This window comes from Pipistrellus kuhlii, unplaced genomic scaffold, assembly GCF_014108245.1.
Source record: "Pipistrellus kuhlii isolate mPipKuh1 unplaced genomic scaffold, mPipKuh1.p scaffold_m20_p_3, whole genome shotgun sequence".
In the NCBI taxonomy this organism is placed as follows: domain Eukaryota; kingdom Metazoa; phylum Chordata; class Mammalia; order Chiroptera; family Vespertilionidae; genus Pipistrellus; species Pipistrellus kuhlii.
This window is the reverse complement of record NW_023425529.1, coordinates 72,879,200-72,901,404: the sequence shown is the minus strand read 5'-3', so window position 1 is coordinate 72,901,404 and position 22,205 is coordinate 72,879,200.

Below are 22,205 nucleotides of genomic sequence, written 5' to 3'. Positions count from 1 at the left end.
TTTTAATCCTCCCAGGAAAGGAGTGGGATCACTTCAGAATGCCTGTTGGTTTTTTCACCAGTGTCTGTCAACATTAACACTTATGAAAAACATATTTGTTTATATTTATTTATTTTAAGATAGATAGTATAGACCAGAAAATATCCCAGACCTTACATTTTGCTTAAAATGATAATTAAGTTGAAATAAAGCCAATTCAAATGACTATTGCATGCAAACAAAACATGTTATAGATTTTTTTCATACTAGTAGTCATAAATTTTTAAATAAATTTCTCAAAATAGCAATTTAAAAATTGAGAGGAAGAAGTTATTTACTATGGTGTTAAGTGAAATATAGACATATATATTTGTCCAGCTATTTTTTCCCCCACAAAAGGCAGTTGAGATAGTAGTCATTCATGTAGCAGTGGATAGTAGGTTCTCACTCCCTGTTAGCTAATGCCTGCATCAGAACCAGGAATCTTTCTCACCAGGCTAAAAATGTCTAGTTCATTAGACATGTTGAATCAGAAAGAGAATCAGCCGTTGGCTAAATATCAATAGATACTTTAGGATCAGATGGATGTTGATCATTGTATCACTTCAGTCATGGAGTAGAACTTTTTTGGACTATATCTATTCCTTCCTTTCTCCTTCTGGATCCTTCTCTCAGGAAGACATGACTTAATGTGACCCACAAATGCATATCTTAGTCTCACATAGTAGGTATAGAATATTTTTAGGAAATTAATTTTGACTAAGTTTTTCATCTTTATAATTTTTACTATAAAAAATGTGGGCTAAAGTTCAAGTTTGACTTTCACATTAACTTTTGTTCCAATTTGTACCACTAGGATGTCTACCTAATGTGACTTCATGGGTAGATCCTAAAATTGTTAATCAGGACTTGGGATTTATCTTTATCCTATTGGGAAAAAAAAATCATGCTTTAATTATGTGTTCAAACTTATACATGCATCAATAACTGAAACAAGTGATATTTTGTTCATTTAATGTTGTCTTGTTCAGAGTAGGGCAAAATTGTCATAAGGCCTCCACTTTCCTTGGCACCTGTGGACACAGATAAATACTTTGCTTTTTAAGGTATGGCTTACTTGCTCACACAATAAAGTTTCATTCCTACTGTGGGATAAACACCTTGGTTTTTATGGGAATTGATTGAGAAAATAAAATATTCCATTTTTTTTCTGAATTGTACTGTACTGATTTTTAATTTGTAAGTTTACAGATCTACCAAACTGAGCCCAGAAAAGTGATAGGATACCATAAAAAGAGCAATAAACAAGTTAAGAGGATGTGTAGCCTGGATTTGGAACTTCGGTATCAACTAGAATTGGACTGCATGGAGTGAGAGGTGGATGAAGGAGACAGCATTTCAAATAAAAACTGAACCATATTACATTGCCCACTTCATCTTTGATAAATAGAAAATACTTGCATTAAGTAGTTGAAACTTTAAAAAAAATACATTTTTATTGACTTAAGAGAGAAAGGGAGAGGGAAAGAGAGATAGAAACATCAATGATGAGAGAGAATCATTGATCAGTTTTCCCCTGCATGCCCCTCCATTGGGGACTGAGCCTGTAACCAGGCATGTGCCCATGGCCAGAATCAAACTCAGGACCCTCAGTCCACAAATTGACACTCTATCCACTGAGCCAAGCCGGCTACTGTCATAGTTGAAACTTTTGATGATTGTATTGGAACATAACAAAATTATAGTTCAAAATCATGTTTTTATCAAATTTTAAACAAAAAATTTTCCAATCCCACCAGTTGCCCTCTAAGAAATTCTTCTTGAAGTCCAAACATTATGTGAATAGTAAGGAAAATGATATTGTTCAATATACATTGGAAGGAAATTGTAGAAAGGCTACTTTTCGTAGAACACATTTCTTTGCTTAACGGTTGCAACATAGAGGTTAACAAACTCCCATTTATGTTACTTTGAATTTGTCTCCTTCTTTGGGATTAATTATTTCTATTCCTCTTTGTCACTGGCAATCTTTTTGGTGCCTACTTATTTTTGCCTTTCCCAACTTCTATCTCAGAGCACTACTCAGCCCAAGCACTGGTCAGCACTTTAAAATTATATCTGTTTAAACAGAAATAAAACTCTCTATGAAAATTAAGAGATTATTGTAGGTTGCAAACTCAATTGAGGGTCCTGTCTGATTTAATGTTGTATTTCTAAATTATAGCATGCTAGTGGCCTGGTGCATAAAATATGTGCCCTGGTGGGGGGAGTGTATGTTCCTCAGCTCAGCCTGCACCCTCTCCAATCTGGGATCCCTCAAAGGATGCCCTACTGCCAGTTTACAAGGATGGGGCCTAAACTGGCAGTCGGACATCCTTCTCACAATCCGGAACTAGTGGCTCCAGTTACTCACCTGCCTGCCTGCCTGGTTGCCCCTAACCACTTTGCCTGCCTGCCTGGTTGCCCCTAACCACTTGCCTGCTGGCCTGCTTATCCCCAACTGCTCCCCGGGCTGGCCTGCTCACTCCAAACTGTCCCTCCTACCCCGCTGTTCAGATCACCTCCAACTGACCCCCACTGAGGGCCTGCTCATCCCAAACTGGCCCCCCTGCTTGTCTGCTTACCCCCAATGGCCCCACGGCCCCACCCCCACCAGCCTGATCACCCACAACTGCCATCCAATCCTGACCTGATCACCTGCTGGCGACCGAAGCTCCCAGCCCCTCCTTTTTCTTTTTTTCCAGCTGGTCCTTGGGCAAGGGCCAGGGCTGGCTGGAAGCAAGTATGTGAGATTTATTTATTTTCTATAATTGAAACTTTGTAGCCTTGAGCAGAGGCCAGGGCCTGCCAGGGCAGGCGGGAAGCTTGGCTTCCTCCATTGCTGGGGGCAACCCAAGCCTCCTGCTGCCTCCAGCTCTGTGGTGGTTGCTATCTTGGTTGGGTTAATTTGCAGACTCACTCCTGATTGGCTGGTGGACACGGCTTGTGGGTGTAGGGGAAGAATGGTCAATTTGCATGTTTCTCTTTTATTAATGTAGGTTATTCAGAACATAGTAGTTGCTCAACAAATGTGCTCAAAATAAATTCTAACCTTTTAGGCTTGTTACATTTAACTAATGAATGAACTTAATTATAATTTACTAGGGGAGTTTAACTGTTTGGATATGATATATCTTGACTGTTCACATTTTCTTCTTGCCAGTTATTGTACATAAATGAATTAATTAATTGATCATGGATGAGCTAAGTCCCTTTCATTAATTTATTTTTTACTGGAGGGAATGAAGAAATAGACTAAGTAACCTGCCTGATTCCACAATGCCATTTTTAGAGTTAAAATATGAACACCAACAATATAATTTCAAAGCACTCTTTCTTTACCACTCTGATATAAAATAAGTACTAACCATTCATCTTAGCCATGATTAGTATTTGCCCAATATTTGCATTTCATGATATGTCAAACAAGCTTAATTTTTTCCCAAGAATGGTATGAATGCAAACTCTGTGCAATATAATATAAAAAGTATATTTTAGCACAAAAGAGAAATTATAATAATCATCCTGAAAAAGGACAATCCTTTAAATTTACAATAAAAAAATTATGAACCAATCACTGCATTGACCTCATTTTCCTTCTCCCCAATCACAATGCCTTTATGAATGATAATGACAAATACACTGCTATTGGGGAGCCCCTTACAATGTATTATGCACTTTTGCCATGAACCTTTCTATTTCCATTTGTCTTCTTCTACTTATGATGGATTTTAACATACTCTGGAAGTCTGTACTCAACAGAGAGGCACCATTTGTTCCTTGTAGAATTGAGAACATTGCCATCGCACCAGCTGACCTGCATTCTGAGGTGGTCTGGGCGCAAAGCCAACATCCTCGGAGGTTTAGACCAGGACGGGCAGTGACAGAGAGGTGAGGGCAGAGGTGTTCTGTGGATGATAGGGCATTTAGACCAGGACGGAATCCTCTTGAGCTCATGTCCAAAAGGTATTTTCCGGTGTCCTTGGGGATCAAAGGTGAGGATAAAGCTTATTTTTTAGAACTGGCTAACACAAACTGATAGGACCATGAAAAAATAGCTGTGTTTGAGGGTAAGTTAGAGTATGAGCAGTTTTTTCAAAGATATAGATTCAATTTTAGTTTGTTCTTTGGCTTCAGATTTAGTACTGATTCATTTTCTGTACCTGATTATTTCTGACGGTAGGTGAAAGAACGTTATTTCTCTTATTTCCTCATGTTAAAAATGGTTACAAAGTGGAACATGGAATTTTGCACTCATTAATGATATATTTGTACTCTTCCAAAGTAAAAGAGAAGAATTGAGAACGTTTCTTATTAATCAGAAATAGGTTAAATGATGCCTGTATAGTTAATCAGTTATAGTTTATTAAATTCAAATCATAGCATATTGGTAATTGATCACCAGAAAAACTTCCAGCATACTTGAATATTTACCTCTCTTCCCTGCCTATGAGAATTGAGGGATAAAGTATGTCCCTCCAGTCAAAGATGAATCCTTCCTTCTGTAGTCCTCTGCCTGGCATCAGTTTGTTTTCTCAGAAAGCTTCTTTTCTGCATGTGCCTGTTCCACCTCCATTGTCATCTCTCTCCCCCTCTCCTTGGATCATTTACTTAAGCCTAGACCTCAAAACAAAACAAACAAAAAACTAAACAAGTACTCCCTTATTCCCACTGCTCTGTTTTTGTTTTTATACATTTTAAAAATGTATCTTTACTGGTATTGTTTAAAGTATTACAGATATCCCCTTTTTTCTCTCCATTGACCCCCTCCACCCACCCTCAGGCCTATGCACTATTATCCCTGTCCATGGGTTATGCATATCCTGTATATAATAAAGAGGTAATATGCAAATTAACCCTCATGCCATAATGCTGTCACAAGATGGCAGCATGCATAACAGGGGTGGGACAGCTGGGGCTGGGCAGCAGGGACGGGGCTGGCAGCTGCTTCTTGCAGCTTCCACCGGGGTTTCTGTGGCCTCTCAGGGTGCGGGGGTCTTGGAAGCCACTGCATGTGGTCCAGAGGTGAGGCATTGGGGCAGGACTCCTGGACTTCGGGCAGTCCCATGGTGCCAGGGGAGTGAGGGGGTGAGAGGGGGAGGAGGGGAAGGGCCCCTGGGTCTCACATTATTTCGTGTGATGGTTCACTAGTATGCATATAGTTCTTTGTTAATCTCATTCCACTCACTCATCCTTTCCTGCTTTCCTCTGAGATTCCATGTTTCCATGTCTCTGATCAATTTTGTTCATCAGTGTATTTTGTTCATTGGATTCCACATATGAGTGATAACCTGTCTTCCTCTGACTGATTTATTTCATTTAGCATACTATTTTCCAGGTCCCTCCATGCTTCCTCAAAGGATTGTTTTCTGTTCACTTTTATACCAAAATTTCTTGAAACATTTCATACAGATATTTATAAGAAAAATCAAGGTTATGATGATGTCAATGAGATAAAGAAAATATAAAGGAGGGACAGCAAGTTTATTTTTCTTTTTTATATTCAATTCACTTTTACTATAAAAATGTTTTACTTTGAGATAAGTGTAGATTCACATGCAGTTGTAAAAAAATAATACAAAGAAATCCCACATATCAGTGATTTTCAACGAGTGCGATCAGGTTTGTTTGTTTATTTATTTATTTATTTATTTATTTATTTTTTCCCCCATCACCTATTTTTCCCTCTATGCCCTCTACCATCTCCACCTGTCATCTCCACCTCTGCAATCATCAAGGTTTTTTTAAAAATATATTTTGTTGATTTTTTTACAGAGAGGAAGAGAGAGGGACAGAGAGTCAGAAACATTGATGAGAAACATTGACCAGCTGCCTCCTGTACACCCCCCACTGGGGATGTGCCCACAACCAAGGCACAGGCCCATGACCGGAATTGAACCTAGGATCCTTCAGACCAAGTGAAATGTAATGCAAATTTTATTGAAATAGCAACTGGAAAAAGTGTGACATATATGAGTAGATTGATGGCACAATTTCAGAGAGTAAGGAAAACGTGTACAGTCTCTCACACGTTTTTCTTTTTTTTCCCCCAGTGTGAATAATAGAAAAGATAAGGGTCAGGATAATGAACCAAGAATGCAATAGTATTGCGTCAGGGAAGATTCTAAGTATTTTATGCATGATATTATGTATGCTATTTTTTATGTATATAATTGAAGTATTTTATGTATGTTATCTTATGGGTGAGGAAGCAACTGATATTTTTAAACCTTATTTGCTTCATTCTCATTGGATCACAACCTCTTCTCACACACCCATCAAAAGTTACCTTTTCTTTTAAGTATAAGAGCAGTTGAGCAACTAATATTTCCAAGATGAAGTTGCCATATCAAAAAGTGTGAACAAAACTTTAATGAAATGTATCACTAGGTTAGCTAAGATATTCTATCCCCAGTTTTGCCAGTTAGCCTAACCTACTATATTAGGCAAATTCTTATTACAATGATACTATGTAGGTAATTTTGCCTTTAGGGGAATTTTGGCAATGTCTGGGAATATTATTAGTGAGGAAGTTGCTGGCATCTATGAATAAAGGCCAGGATGCATCCACAAAACACCTCTGCCCTCAACTCTCTATCATTACCCATCCCCTCCACAGCTCCAACAACTAAGAATTATGTAGAACAAATTGCCCATAGTGCTGAGATTGGGAAACTATACTTTATATTAAGAAAGAAATGAAGAGCTCTTTAGTTCTTTTTTTTTCTTCTTTACTGTGAAAAGAACTGACTACTTACTGATATGCTTCAATAAAATGAATCTATGTAAATTGTGATGACAGTCATTAAGACAGTGCATTAGTGAATCAATTTTAATATGGAGTGAAAGAAGCTGTATTCAGCCTTCTGAACTCAGACTAGGTTTTTATTCACAAATGTGTCTTCAGCAAATTCAAAAACATCTATCTAAGCCTCTTAACCCTGTATGTCAGAAATAATAGATTAAACCATCACCCCTTCAGACAATTTTACAGTATTATTATGAAAATGGCGTATGTTTCTAAAAGGGTAATGTTAAAGAGAAAGAGAGGGAGAAAAGGCATGCTTGGGCAAACTCAAATAGAGGTAAAAGGAGTATAAAAGTGTTGAATATCCTAATTTTAAGAAGTAGCATGCTTTGGCTTAAATTAATAAGTTGAATGTTTTTGAAGCAAATGTAAAATATTGTCAGAATATATACTTAAATAAATAAGTGACTGAAACATGAGGTCATTACAACAGCTTAATTCTTATCAAACTGTCTAAGAATTTTATTTATCTTAATACTGAAGTGACAGAGAAAATATAAATTTCTGCATGCTACGTTTTGGTGTACATTTGTAGAAAAGCCATTAGAAAAACAATGTGGGCATATGACATCATTGTTATAAGTGTATTTTGCCTATACTCACAAATCAGTTTGAAAAAATTTGAATTAAATAAACATTTTTAATATTTAATAATTAAAATATTGCCTTTTAAAAATTATGCATTTCCCCCTTAAATCATTAAGTATGAAAAGGCATAAGAAGCAAATTAAGATTACATGGCATTCTACCTCCTGGAGAGTGTTACTATTGAAATCTTCATTCTTCCAGGTTCATGCACATACTCATATGTAAATGAAATCTTTCTGTTTGCTGTTTTATATATCTTTTTCTGTTATTTTTAAAACAATTAACAGGTTCAATACAAAAATTATTTAGTAACGAGAAGATGGCAACTTTGGTCAAAAGGAAAGAAATATAACCCATATGAGATAGCTCTATATTTCTTTCCTTTCAAAATATGTTTTCTTTATTATTGGTGTTTAGAGGAAGAGGAAAGAAGAGGGAGAGGAAGAAAGAAACATCTGTGTGTGAGAAAGAGACATCAATTGGCCACCTCCTACAGGCTACTCACTATGCATTGAGCCCAGAGGCTGGGCTGTGCCCTGACCAGGCATCAAACTGGCAAACTTTCTCGTGCACAGGGTGATGCTCAATCAACTGAGTCACACTGGCCTAGGGGTTCTTTCTTTCCTTCCTTTTTAAGTCTAAATGTTGTCAAGATCATGATTTCATTACTATAATTGTTTCTAATTCGTAGTAGAATGTTTACAATATTTATTTTCTCCATGGCAATGTTTCCTTGACAAATTATTTTGTAGAGAAATTCTATTGCATTCTGTCTTTAATCCTTATTTAAATATGTTTTATGTTTCATTTTTGATTACCCATATTTGGGTGAGCAGCAATTTTATGGACTAGCTCTTTGTAAGATATTCCTGGCTGGGAGGGAAGAGATTTAAGCAAGAATATTGAGGTAGATCATTAGCCTTGGCAAAAGGCTTCTTCACTTGATAATTTGCTATTTCCTTCAAACATAATGCTCTATCAAGTCATGTCTTTGCTGCCCCTCCAAACTCATGCAGGTAATTTAGGCTTGTTCTTACCTGCCCTACACCCCCAGAATTTCTTCATCAGCCACTGTCCCCCATCTATGCAGCCCAAATGACTCCCCGAATTTTGGAAGGTGATTTTTGCTGGTGCTTTCAGAGGACTTTACTCCGTACATTTTCCCCACCTTCACTCTACCCCTTTATTAGTTCTCCTGCTTATTTGAAGAAATCTGTCCTACTCTTTGCATTTCTTGGTAATCATAGATGCTCAACTTTTGGGAATGATTTTTAAATGGAAATATCTGAGATTCATCATTGCTGGGAATATGGGGTTGGGGTCCCTGTGTAACTTCGTGCAAAAATCCCTACACTGCTCTATGGGTCTCAGCTGTTTTGGTAGCACCTAAAAGTACATTGTAGTTTTTAGATTTTTATGTCTAATAGTTTGTATTCAAATTAGCTCATGAATGTTTCCCCATTTTCACTTTGTTTCAGGAGGAGAAACGGTAAGATTCAGAACTAAGATGCCACAATGTTAGTACTAGTAATTTTTCAAGTGTTTAATTTTCAGTGAGGAGCTTGATACCTATCTTAAAATTAAAACAAAACATTTAATCAACAATAAATTATAGACTCATTCCATACAAATATTGCTAATAGTCATATGATTTGATTAACCAGAGAAATACAGCCTCATAAAGTTGTTTTTGACATGATGTAGTTAAGTGTGAAAAGAGTTATCTTCTTTATAATCCCTGACTAATCTTTATTGCAGCTGTTCAGAAAGCACAGGGACAGCTTTAGGAGGATTGATACTCTCTGGAGGGAATCTCAAGAGTTATATTTGAAAAGATATTAAGTGAGACTTTGAGTAACATGATATAATTGTGAGAAAATTACATCATGAAATGACTCTCTGGCTTCTTCTTACTCATTGCAAATGTCCCTATAGACAGCCTAAGCATGCATTATACTTCAAGTTATTCACTCTGTTGCTCTAGTAGCTAATCATAATCATCATCACTACTATCATTATAATCATCTTTCTAATTTTTTGACTTTTCATTCCATTGATAGTGGCTTAATATTATATCATGATGGTTGGTGAGGTGACTCTTTCAGAGTTAACTTTACATACTTCACATTTTCTTTCATGCTTTGGGTTATTAATTCATTGATTTCTTACTTTGTCTTGCTTTTAAATGCAAAGAAAAAAGGTTAAAAACTAGGAATTGATTGGTAGCCTATCTTAAAAAGCATACCTCAGTGTTCATATCAATTTTTAGGTTTATTAATCATTTATTTTAGCCACATAACCTTTCATTTTCTTATAATATTGTTCCCTTTAATGCTTTACAGACAATTTTAAGGAATTGCATATCTTATGCAATAAAGATTATCTTATATAATAAAAGGCCAGCCACCATAAGCATAACTTCCAAAACGACCAGAGACCACACTAGCACTACTATCGCTGGGCTGGCCCCGACCCCAAAGAAGCAGTTAAGGGCAATCAGGTAGACAGTAGTTCCCCCGCTGGGCTGGCTTCACCATCAAGCGAACCAGTAAAGGGTGATCGGGCAGGCAGACCAGCAGTTAGGGATAATCAAGTAGGCAGTCTAGCAGGTAGGAGCAATCAGTTAGGCAGATGGCCTCTTGCAGACTGGCCCTGCCCCCCCCCCCCCCCCCCACTCCGCCCCAGCAAAGAAAGAGGAGAGCCCAGGCCACCTGTGGCGATTCTGTGGCAAATGTGAAGCTGGTCAGTGATCACCCTGCAGAGGAGACCCAGGCCAGCCAACTCATTGCACTCCATGCCTGTCACCTGCAGAGGAAGGCAACTGGTGGCAGGGGAGAGGGGTTAGCACTGCACAGATGGCAAGCAGTTACAGTGGTGGGGATGAGGCCAGCTGCCTGCAGCCCAGGGAAGAAAAGCCTCGATAGACCCTGAACTCAGGCCAGGCCTAGCAACCCTACCCAAAGGGTCCCAGATTGTGAGAGGGTATAGACTGGGCTGAGGGACACTCCTGAGTGCATAAATTTTTGTGCACTAGGACTCTAGTTCTATATAAAAGACACAATCGTATCTAATAAAAGAGTAATACGTAAATTAACCATACCTCTGCTACACCCACCAGTCATGCCCAGTAGCCACACCCACCATCCAATCAAAGCAAGTATGCAAATTAACCCCAACCAAGATGGCTGCTGCCATAGAGAGCAGGAGGGAGGCTTGGGTTTCCCAGGCAATGGGATAAGCCAAGCTTTCTGGGTGCCCTGGCCAGCCTAAGCCTCCACTCAAGGCTACAAAGTTTCAATTATAGAAGGTAAACAAATCCAAACAGAAATAGCAGCAGCCACAGAGTAAGCAGAAGGCTTGGTTCTGCTCCAGGCTACAAAATTTCAATTACAGAAGGCAATCAAATTCCAGATACCAGGGCCTCACTTGGGTTGCAGGGGGGGCGTGGCCGGCCTGCAAACCACCACAGACCCCTCACTAAGGCTGCCCCATGTCCCAAGGGAACCCCCACCCTGGTCTGGGACACCTTTCAGGGCAAACCAGCTGGCCCCCACCCATGCACTAGGCCTCTATCCTATCTAATAAAAGAGTAATATGCAGATTGACCATTGCTCCAATACACAAGATCAAGATAGCTGCCCCATGTGGTCAAAGATCCTGTCCCCATGTGGACACAAGATGGCCACCACAAGATGGCCAGCAGGGGAGGGCAGTTGGAGGTGATCAACCCTGCAGGGGAGGGCAGTTAATGGTGACCAGGCCAACAGAGGATGAAAGTTGGAGGCAAACAGGCTGGCAGGGGAGCAGTTTGATATCAATCAGGCTAGCATGGGAGTGGTTAGGGGGTGATCAGGCTGACAGGCAGAAGTGGTTAGGGGCAATCAGACAGGCAGGCAGGTGAGCAGTTGGGAGCCAGCAATCCTGGATTGTGAGAGGTATGTCCGACTGCCTGTTTATGCCCGATCCCAGTGGATTGGGTCTAAAAGGGTAGTTGGACATCCCTCATGTGGTCCCAGATTGGAGAGGGTGCAGGCTGGGCTGAGGGACATCACCACCCCTCCCCTCCGTGCACAAATTTTGTGCACTGGTCCTCTAGTGTAATATAATTTTAGTGTATATATATATTTTAATAATAAAACTAGAGGCCCAGCCGTGCACCAGTGGGGTCTCTCGGCTGGTCTGCACCCTTTCACAATTCAGGTCCCCTCAGGGGATGTTGGACTGCCAGTTTTGTCCCAATCCCCACAGACCAGGCCAAGGGATCCTACTGGTGCAAGAATTCATGCACCAGGCCTCTAGTATACATATAAGATCTTTGGTTAATCTCTTCCCACCTTTCCCCCTATCCCCTTGCCTCTGAGATTCATCATTCTGTTCCATGTTTTCATGCCTGTGCATTGAGTGTCTGTTTCCTGGTGGTCAGTTTGTGTCACAGTGTGTCATAACTGTCTGTTGAACAGAAAAACAGAAAAAAAATAATCAAACAGTTTCTTAGGCATATTAGAGGCCCAGTGCACCAAATTCATGCAGGGGGAAGGTAGATCCCTCAGCCCAGCCTTCACCCTCTCACAATCCAGGACCCTCCAGGGGACGTCTGACTGCCAACTTAGGCCTGATCCACAAGGGAAGTCTCACTGCTAGCTTAGGCCTGATCCCACAGCAGGATGAGGCCTAAGCTGGCAATCAGACATCCTTCTTGCAATTCGGAACCTCTGTTTCCTAACCGCTTGCCTGCCTGCCTGCCTGCCTGATTGTCCCTAACTGCCTCTGCCTTGACCCTCGCTCTGCAGCTTTGTCTGGAAGGATGTCCAGAATTATGTCCAGATGGTCATTCAGCTGTCTGGTCTAATTAGCATGTTACACTTTTATTATTATAGATTATTCCATTGAATGTTGTCATTTATCTAATCATGGCAGGTACATATTTTATTTTAGAGAGAGTTCCAATCAACATTGGAAACCCATTCATTATTTTATAGTAACTCAACTTTTGGGGGGGTTCAAAATCTGCTTCTTCTAGCCCTGGTTAGTTGTGGCCCATGAGCTTTGTCCCATGAGAGGCAAGTGATTGATGTATCTCTCTCTCTTCTCCTTCTCCCCCTTTTCTCTCGAAAATTCAATTAAAATTCTTTTTAATCTATTTCTTGCAAAGTTTGCTTTAATGAGCTAAATTGTTTGATCTCAGCTAGGCTCATTCATTTATCTGTAGTTAATGGAAGAGTTTTTCTGGTCTGAGGCTGATCTAGGTCAGCCTTACCTGGACCAGATCATCATCTTGTCTGGGACAAATCACTACAGGTGTTTTCCTGATCTTCATCAGCCTCACTGGTGCCTGCTAGTTGCAGAGGTCAAGAAAGAGAGCAGGGGTATTCTTTGTCCAAAGCAAATCACAAAGCTATTCCATATTCAAAGGGTTGAGAAATAGTCTCTGCCTGTGACAGCAACAATTATAAAGTCACGTTGCATTGCAAAGGATTTAAGATAGGAAAGTGCAAACAGTTGAGACCATTTATGTAGTCAGTGTACTAACACTTTCAACATGGAACTACCCTACCTACATCTCTGGTATTTCTGTTAATTTCAGTGAATTTTCTTTTGCCTCCTGGGTAGGCACATGACTAATGACCTGAAATAATCAGTATAGCTAAATCCCCTGATACAATGATTTATAAGGGCTGGGAACATGACCAAAATATCTCCCCCGCCAACCCCTCTTCCCCCTTTTTTTTTTTTTTTTAGAATAAAGCTGGCAATATACTTTCAGAATAGGGGAAAGCTAACAAAAGGAGATATGAGAGATGAAGAGAGAACAGAGCTTTGAGACATTATTTTAGACCCTAGATGTTCTGATATTAGAATCAATCTAGATTCCTAAAAGTCATGTTTACATTCTTAAATAAATTTCTTTTCTTTTCTTTTCTTTTTCTTTTTTTTAAAGTATATTTTATTGATTTTTTACAGAGAGGAAGGGAGAGAGAGATAGAGAGCTAGAAACGTTGATGAGAGAGAAACATCGACCAGCTGCCTCTTGTACACCCCCTACCGGAGATGTGCCCACAACCAAGGTACATGCCCTTGACCGGAATCGAACCCGGGACCTTTCAGTCTGCAGACCGAGGCTCTACCACTGAGCCAAACCTGTTTCGGCTAAATTTCTTTTCTTAACAAAGCCAATTTAAATTAAGTTAGTATATATAAAGTATCTCTGAATACCCTGTTTATAAGACAGTGTCTTATATTAATTTTTGCTCCCAAAGATGTGCTAGGTCTTATTTTCAGGGGATGTCTTATTTTTCCATGAAGAAGAATACGGTACACATTTATTGTTAAATGAAAATAAAGGAAATTTATTACCTGTATATGGTACAGTAGTACGGTAGTTGTCAACACAAACCAGACAAACTGTGAATCCTGTAGTATCAAGGATTTACTCTTTTATTCAATGACAATCATGTCATCATCTTCTGGAACATCATCATAACAATCCAATTCCTGAATTTCCTGGTGAATTTCTTGTGACTCCATTTCTTTCAGAATCAGTGGACCAAATCTCTCATGTTTAGCCTAGGGGGGCCTTATTTTTTTGGGGGGGTGCCTTATATTTCACTCAGAAGGAAACCTGTAAGTAGGTCTTATTTTCAGAGGATGTCTTATTTTTGGGGAAACACGGTAGTAATGTCAGAGATAAACTTAATATCTATATCTTTAGTAATATAGACTGGTATAAATTCACTTGAATTATGTCCAGTAATTTCTTGTTAATGCTAAACATTATTTGAGTATAATTGATTTCAGTGCCAGAAATAAGATTATAATGAATTAACTTCAGGACCACCTGCCTGCTCATTTCACCATTATTTTGTTTCTTATATTCTATAAAGAATCCTTTTTAATCATTCATTAAATTGATCACTTATTCAGAACAATTATGTTTTTTATGAATGAGATGGTCATTATTCTCATGAACTTGTTTGTTTAATAACATTTAATATCTTGAGATATTTAGATTTTTATAAAATGTTACTAATCTTAACGGCATCAGTGTTGAAATAGTGAGTGTTGAATGATAGATTGTTTTAAAAGTTAAGTTTCAAAAAACCTGTTCTGCTCTTTTTGCGACATGAGCAGCAGAGGGAGAAAATCTATTTTATTCGTTTTTTAAAAGTTGCCCTTTTCTAATGTCAAGCAACTGTAGGATGGATGAACTTTGGAAGTGTCAGTCTTGGAGTGTTATGCAATTTGTTCTCAGTATGAATTTGTCAGGCTGAGCCTTTGAGTGCATTAGAAACAAGGAAGATGAGCTGAACACATCCTTAAAGGGCACAAATACTGTTAGGTCTGCCAAGCTCAGTTTGTGCACCATTTCTTTTACACTGGAGATTTTTTACTTTTACTGTGCTGTGATTTTCCTGCCAATATATCCTTAAAAGTATTAAGACATCAGGAACAGAAGACTTATAATAAAGAATTTGCCTACTTTTTGGATTAACATTCCAATAAAAAAGGAATAAACCTGCTTCTTATAAAAGATAAAATATATAAGGACACTTTTTTTTCCCTGTTCTTTTTGTAAATTTATTTTTATTTTATTTTTTTCCCATCATTATTTTTCTATAGTTGTGGTGGTTTGACTTTGAGTGTACCAGTTTACATTTAAATAATTCATTTACTTAACTAGTATTTTATATAAAAATTATAAATCCATTAAGACGATTTTTGTTTTTACTGAATTCACACATTTGAAGTGGCAAGTCTATAATATGATAAAGGCACACAGTTGGGTCTTACAAAGACATTTGCCATTAAAAGGTTAGAACACATATAATAATACCCTCATACTAAAGCCAAGTATGATGCTAGGATTCTGGAAATAGAGAGTTATTGGGGGTGAGGGAAGAATGTAATGGAGAGAGAAGGAGAATGACTAGAAGCAGGTGAGTAGAAGAAGGGCCTTTCCCTGACCAGCTGAATTTTAGAATCACCCCCCACCCCCGCCCACCATAGGCATTCCATGACATTGTTATAGAAGAAGCCTTGCATTTCTCAGCCTGAATTCTGGCTGTGTCCTTACTCAGGGCACAGAGATTGATCCACAGGTGAAGGCATTACACAAATAGAGCCAGTCAGAACCCTTTAACATTGACACCATGAGAGAGATTGGTGATTGGTACCCTTGTATTTATTTTTATAGAACTATAATAGGGTCAGCTGGTCGGGGGGAGGTATACTCTAGCTATGAGTTGTCTTTACTAAGATTGTTCCAAAACCAGGAGTAGATTTTAAGTGTTCATATGGAGAAGACTGATAAGGGACTAGGAAATGCATAGGGAGGTGAAGCAAAACATGAGCTGACATCTTTCTAGCCAGTGGTTTTTGTGGAAGAAATAATTTAGTTGTCACAACTTTATGAGCTTTGATACTATTTTTGTAATACTCATTCTGTAGATAAACTGAGGCACAGAGGTGTTAAGTTGCTTGCCCAAGGTCTTATAGCCAACAAGTTTCAAGATTAGAATTCTAAAAGAATTAATAATATTATTTCTTTTCTGAATTTGTAAATTATAAGCACAATATAAGCCTGAGCATATTAGGGTATTGCCTGAAAACAAACAAACACAATAAAAGTGAAGCTGATATTAACAACAATAATTGGAGAGAAAGAGAGACTCACAATGCCATTATTTGAGCAAATATTAGAATGAATCACAATATTTCTCCTCTCTATTATTTCCTCTTTGGTAGGCTATCTATTCTCCAATAAACATAGGAAATGATTATTGTCATGAAATACCCAGGATGATGTGCTATCACATTCTGATAGTCTGGGGAAACACTGAAGTGAGTGTTTTGATAATTGAAAAGTAGCATAAAGGGCTATCCTCCCTGGGAATATCCTTGGGGTGTTTATTCATTTACTCCTTTCATTTTTCCTTTTAAGAGCATTCTTTTTAGCGTGAACTTTAATAATTCATGTATGTGGTTGAATTCAGATATATGTGAAGAAGTTGGCACATCTAATCACATATTAGAAAGTATTACAGAAAATCATCTATTGGTTCTTTGCTCCATGGTATGAAAGCATCCTCATAACACAGAGTACTCTTGGTCCTTCACTATGTATGTTAGCACACCAAATAGTCAATCTGCAAACAGTGACAGAGAACTCAAGCAGAAGATTCCCACCTGGAAAGGTTTTCCTTGTGCACCTTTTCTCCCCTTCACTGCAGGCCTTTGTGTGCCCTCATTCTGGACCAACACTTCAGGTCTCTACTGTTCACAGTAGTAATAATAGGAAGGCATTTCAGAGTGTTCAATACAGTGCTTCTTTATCAAAAGGGGGCAGCAAGAATTGTTTTTGCTCCTCTTTATTTAAATTATCACATAAATAGGAGTACCTAAGTAGGGCAAGCTAAAGAAACAATAAAAAGTAAAAAACAAAACAAACAAACAAAACAAAAAAAAACAGAGTTGGTTTTGCTCTCAGTACCCACTATCATACAGAACAAGCACTTCTCACTGAGATGGCAAAGCCTTTTAAACACAGAGTCCGTACCTAAATGGGAGGCTTCCTTTGTCTGGGAAGAGTCTGGCACCTGAAGCTGAACAAACCATGGCTTTCTTTTTCATATAACTCTGTGATCCCTTCAGAACCTATGGACAAATGTCCAGCATCAAATAATTTCAGGCTTTAGAATTTATTTTCAAAGTCCTTTCTATTTTCCTTTGATAAAGCTGCTTTTCCAAATACATATACTTAAAACTTGACCCTTTTTTAATTTCTGAGCTATAATTATTATTATTATTATTTTTACCAACTGAGGCCAAAGTTTAATTTATCCCACTGAGTTTTTTATCTGAATCTTTGTAGATTCCTCTGAGAAGGAAGTCTTTTAGTAGTTTGTTATAGTTAATTAGGTCTCCATGTGCATTTTTATTGTCGTGTATCAAACATTATAAAGAAATGAGTTCTTAATATTTTGCTGCATATTATTGCTTAAATAGGTCTTTTGTTTTTTCCTTATTGTAATTTTTAGAGACCTTGGAGTGATCCTCTATTAATCTTTGGGGTTTGAAACATTATATATTATTATAGGAGTAAATGCAGTCAGTATGATGTGTGTGATAAGTTTACTTACATCTTTTCAAGGAAAATCCAAGTTTGTTTCTATTTCTTTAGTTCTTTGTGGCAGCAACTGCCTTGTCTTATATAAATTGGTACACTGACTCAATCTAGAAGGACTCACTTTGACCCTGATTTGACTTCCAGTTCCTTAGAGAACCTGTAGGAATTGTTGACAATTACTGTAGTCCAAGTTTTTAAGTGAGTGAATCACACAATATAATCAAACTGCAATCTGAATCATCAACTCTGTTGACCCTATACCTCACTCATCCCTCATATTAATTACTCACCAATCTTGTTTACAATGCCTATAAAATACCACTTGAATCTATCTTATGAGACCTAGTTCAGGCACTTGTTATCTCTTACCTGAAGTTTAATTCCTATGTAATATCCATTTATTGGTTTGTTTGTTTGCTTGTTTGTTTTTTGTCCCAATCTAATCCATTTGAAATATTGCTGACCTAGTTTTTTATAAATAAATATCTGCAAATACTTCTCTTGTTTAAGAACCTGATGCTACACTGTTTTAAAATGAAATGTTTAACCATGGTAGGCTTAGAGTTTTTGCAAATTAGTTCCATCATGGCTTTCCAGCTTAATCTCCAGCCAATAATTACTGTCTCCAGCTCTATAAAAAATACATTGTACTTTATCAATACATGTGTGCTAGTGAATTTCTAAGCACTTTTTACTTTCCCTGACTACTCTAAGCTGACTGTATTCAATAATATCTACTTGGACCATACTTTGTGCAAGATAATTTTCTGAGTCAAAATATAGGAATAATAAAGTAGAGAAGATCTTAGTTGCTTTTTAAATTATCTATATAATAGAGGCCCGATGCACAAAATTTGTGCACAGGTGGGGAAGGTTGTCCCTCAGCCCAGCCTGCACTCTCTCCAATCCGGGACTCCTTCAGGGATGTCAGATTGCCTGTTTAGGGTGGGATTGGGCCTAAACTGGCAGTCGGACATCCCTCTCACAATCCAGGACTGCTGGCTCCCAACTGCTCGCCTGCCTGCCTTTCTGATTGCTCCTAACAACTTCTGCCTGCTAGCCTGATTACCCCATAACCATGCCCCTGTCAGCCTGATTGATGCTTAACTGCTTGCCTGCCAGCCTGTTTGCCCCTAACTGCCCTCCTCTGCAGGCCTGATCACCCCTAACTGCCCTCCCCTGCAGGCCTGGTCCCCCCCTACTGCCCTCCCCTGCAGGCCCGAGTCCCCCACCCCAACTGTCCTTCCCTGCAGTCCATGTCACCCCAAACTTCCCTCCTCTGCCAGCCTGGTCCTTCCCAACTGACCTCCTCTGCTGGCCATTTGTAATTGCCATCTTGTGTCCACATGAGGGCAAGATCTTTGGCCACATGGGGACAGCCATCTTGTGTGTTGGAGTGATGGTCAATCTGCATATTATTATTTTATTAGATAGGATAGAGACCTGGTGCATGGGTGGGGGCCAACTGGTTTGCCCTGAAGGGTGTCCCAGATCAGGGTGAGAGTTCCCTTGGGGCATGGGGCTGCTTGAGTGAGGGGCTTGTGGTGGTTTGCAGGCTAGCTACGCCTCTGGCAATCCAAGCAAAGGACCTGGTACCTGGGGTTTATTTACCTTCTATAATTGAAACTTTGTAGCCTGGAGCAGAGCCAAGCCTCCTGCTCACTCCATGGCCATAGCCATTTCTGTTGGGATTTATTTATCTTCTATAATTGAAACTTTGTAGCCTGGAGTGGAAGCCTAAGTGGCAAGGGTGGAGGAAAGCTTGGTTTCCCCCGTTTCCAGGGAAACCCAAGCCTCCCTCCTGCTCTCTGTGGCTGCAGGCAGCTTGGTTGGGGTTATTTGCATATCTGCTCCTGATTGGTTGGTGGGTGTAGTGGAGGTACAGTCAATTTGGATATTACTCTTTTATTAGATAGGATATAAAAAGCTAGTTTTCCATGATGACCATGCTAACCAAACAACTGGTCACCGTGAGCCCAGGTGAGCGGGGTGGCGAACATAGTGAGCACCAGTGGGTGGGTGGGCAGGGCTGCGAGCATGGCAGGGAGGTGGATGGGTGGACGGGGCAGTGAGCAGGTGGGCTACTATGTGCTATTTCATGTGCTGGGCCTCTAGTATTATAGAAAAAGGAGATCTAAACAAACAAGTAAGCATATGTATGAAAATAAATCCTCAATAAATATATATGTACATATATATATTTATGTATGTATATGCATGTCATCATTTTAGATAGTAATATATGCCATGAATAAAATTAAAAGAAGATAAGTTATACAGTGCTTTTTCAACCATAAGTTGAAAGCAGTTAAAACATAGCCATCACTTAGCATAATAATAATAATAATAACTAAAATGTATAGTGCTTTATATCAGTACATATGTAATTATATTTTCATGGATCTATTACCTGGTGATTATTCCTGGGCTACAGAAAGTTTAAATAAACTGCCTCAACCTTAACTAGAAGAAAGGCTTCCTAGAGCTTATACTCTACTACCTGTGTTCTGCTGCCTCTTTAACCTCATACATAGTTATTTATCCACCTCCTCCCCACTGATTGTTGAGCTCCTTGTTGGAAGAAACTATGCCCACTTCATCTTTATATCATATGTGTCTTATATGTATTCAATGTTTGATTATCTGTTTATTGATTATCATACTCTCAAAGAATGCATGATGAACTTAATAACTGTTCAATAACCCTTTGTGCATGTTTAATGGGGAAAAGAGAGATAATTTGAATTAGGTTATATAAGATAGACTTTCTAAGTACAACACTGCAGAGTGGGAGCAAGAGGTTGTCCATTCCTAACACATATGCTACACCCTTGCAAAAGTAATATGAGGACTTCCCTTTGGTGGGAGTAATTATCTATAAATTTCTCACGTTACTTTGTGACCAGGCATTAACAGCCAATTTGCTCAGTTTTATTTATATTCCAGTAAAGATAGACATGACTCACTCCTATCTCTAGAGAAGATTTACTTAGATCCAGGGCAATGAGGATAATGTCTCTCTCTTTGAACAAGAGGATGCTCAGATTGCCCAAACCTCCTACACTGCATCAAAGGCTTCCTCTCTTGTAATACATCTCCACTATCTGTGCATCCAACACTGGCCCGAATTGTGTTGCTGTGTGGGTATGGAGCTCAGTGAACCAGCACTAAGATGGTATTCTGGCTCTGTCATTCTTATTGGTACTAAAATGTCTTTGTCTTTTTGACCCAGAGGTTTCATGTTTTTCTTGTACTGTATTTGAAACTGTGGCAAGATAATATGCAAATAGAGTAAAATCTCAAATTCTTCATAATTTGACTTAAAAAATCTGTAAAAGTCAAAAAAGCTGAACTCTGGGAAGTAAAAACAGAAATTGTTCATTTTAGATGGAACAATGTATTGATACCAGGAACTATGTTTGTTTGTTTATTTGTTTTTCTACAGCAATTTCTCTGATACCAAGCAGCATCTGGCTTTAAAAAATATTTTTTATAACTTTCCTTAACAAATGAATGAATGGTAATATAAATGTAAAACCACATTTCTCAAACTATAGTATGATAAAATCATTATAAATAAAATGTATAGTTATGTTTTATTGCTTCTAGATAGTCTATGAGTAAGGGATTATTTTTATTGTGAGGTGATTTCATTGATGGTGTTGTTACCAAACTATACATACAATTCAAATAGTATCTCATCTCTAATCCACATACAGTGGTGCCTCACACAACAAACTTAATTCGTTCCAGGAGCAAGTTTGTTATGCGAAAAGTTCGTTATGTGAAACGCGTTTTCCCATAACAATAAATGTTAAAAAAAATAATTCGTTCTGTAGCATAAAATATGCTAAGATGACATAAAAAAGATAATTTTTTTGTTATTATTTTTATTTAGATACATCATGATATAAAAAAAATATTGAGTTTAACTTAAAAGGACGACTGCCGTGATACGTGCGTGATTTAATTCGTAATGAAGAACGATTGCCGCGATACGTGCTTCAGTTAAGCGCAGTGACTAACGACTGCCTGCAGTGCCTGTGCGGAAGGATGCAATACATCGGCAGCGATCGTGGAAGCTCGGGCGAAGCAGTCGTGGAAGCTCAGGCAAAGCGGTCGTGGAAGCTCGGGCGACTTCGTTGTGTGAAACGAAGTTCGTTGTATGAATCATGAAATGAAGTTCATTGTGTGCAGCGTTCGCTGTGCGAGGTGTTCTTTATGCGAGGCACCACATACTTAAGCCACATTTAAGTAGTCAAAAATATAAATGAACAAGAGGCCCCGTACACAAAATTCATGCACTGGGGGCAGTGGGAGGGGTAGCCTTAGCCCAGTCTGCACCCTCTGCAATCCAGGATCCCCTGGGGGATGTCCAACTGCTGGATTAGGCCTGATCCTGGAGATATTTCTCTCACAGTCTGGGACCACTGGCTCCTAACTGCTCACCTGCCTACCTGTCTGCCTGATTGCCACTAACTGCCCCCTCTTCTGGCCTGATCGCCCCAACTGCACCCCCTGCTGGCCTAGTTGCCCCATGCAGTCTGCTGCTCTGTTGTTTGGAGACTCCATACTAATCCCCTTGCTGGCCTAGTTGCCCCACACAGCCTGTTCAGTTGTGATGATCACTTAGGCTTCTATTATTATAGACTAGAGGCCTGGTGCAAA